This window comes from Sinocyclocheilus rhinocerous, unplaced genomic scaffold (genome assembly GCF_001515625.1).
Source record: "Sinocyclocheilus rhinocerous isolate Xijiao unplaced genomic scaffold, SAMN03320098_v1.1 scaffold402, whole genome shotgun sequence".
Taxonomy (NCBI): Eukaryota; Metazoa; Chordata; class Actinopteri; order Cypriniformes; family Cyprinidae; genus Sinocyclocheilus; species Sinocyclocheilus rhinocerous.
The window spans coordinates 400,041-401,356 of record NW_015626336.1 but is presented as its reverse complement, the minus strand read 5'-3'; positions in this window follow the sequence as shown (position 1 = coordinate 401,356).

Below are 1,316 nucleotides of genomic sequence, written 5' to 3'. Positions count from 1 at the left end.
GCGTGTTCTTTCTCCTCCCTCTCTTCTTCTGTCTGCTCTCTGATAGGATGTCCGCTGATGGGGTGTACGAACGCCATTGGTGGTTGAGACGAGGCGTGGTCTTTATAAGGACGCCGCCGGCATTCAACGGGGAGCTCATTGTTGGTTCGGACGCGGTTGGGTTGAGAGCTCCTGGATCCCTTCTCTGGCCGATGATCAAATGTGTTATTTTCAAGTGTAGTGTAAAATATGTTGATCACGTTCATTCGTTTTCAACCTTGTGTATTAAGATCGTAGAGCAAAAGGGTGTCCTGCCGTTTTGTTTTACCTAACTTGTTTGGGTTCTGTTTTGTGTTAGGCAGTCAGGGAAGTAAACTGTATTTTTATTTCGTTATTCGATTAGGTTATTTATTATCTCTTTTTTCCTTTCTAGCTTTGTTTTGTTTGTTATTTTGGCCTTTGGGACATCCTGGAGAAGATGCTCTTTATTTCACTTGCTTGTTTTAAAATAAATCTAATTGTTTGATTATCGACCAGAGTGATTCGTATTTGGGATTCCATTACCACAACCCAGATTTATTATGCCCTGTTAAGAGCTATATTTTTAATACCCCTAGGCGCGGGGTGTAATATCACTAACACAGATTTAGACAGATTTGTGAACAATATTTTGGAGAAATAGGCCTTTTGTGTACATAGAAAAAGTCTTAGATCTTTGAGTTCAGCTCATGAAAAATGGGGGCAAAAACAAAAGTGTTGCGTTTATAATTTTGTTCAGTGTATTAAACAATAATTCTTATCAGTAACAGTGACTCTTAAAAGAATAAGAACAAGTTATTTGAGTGAACAAATCATTTATTACAACAAACTTAAAACCATATTAATGAAAGTATTGAAGTCTCCCTTCTGAATAAATAAATACATTTAAAAAAACAATAAAAAAAAAAGAAACCTGTACACCTTATGTATATCTATATCACACTTTAACATTTTAATTAATGTTTTAAAATGTTATCAAATGAAAATGTACAACTCCTTTTATTTTTGGCAAAGTTAAAACATGGACAAACATGATATTCCTTTAAATTCCTTGTTTAAATAAATTATTTTATTATAAAGAATATTATTATTGTTGTTATTATAACTTTGAAGTACATTGTACAATACTAATATATTTCTGTCATAATTTCAAATTAAACCGAACTTTTATTTTGATGGGTTGTAGCGGACCTTTGAGTTTCAGAGTGTATTTGACAATGGTTTTTCTCAAATAAAACTAGGAAATGTTTATTTACGTTTTCTCTCAGAGCAGCTCTGCTGATGTTCATGTTTATGTA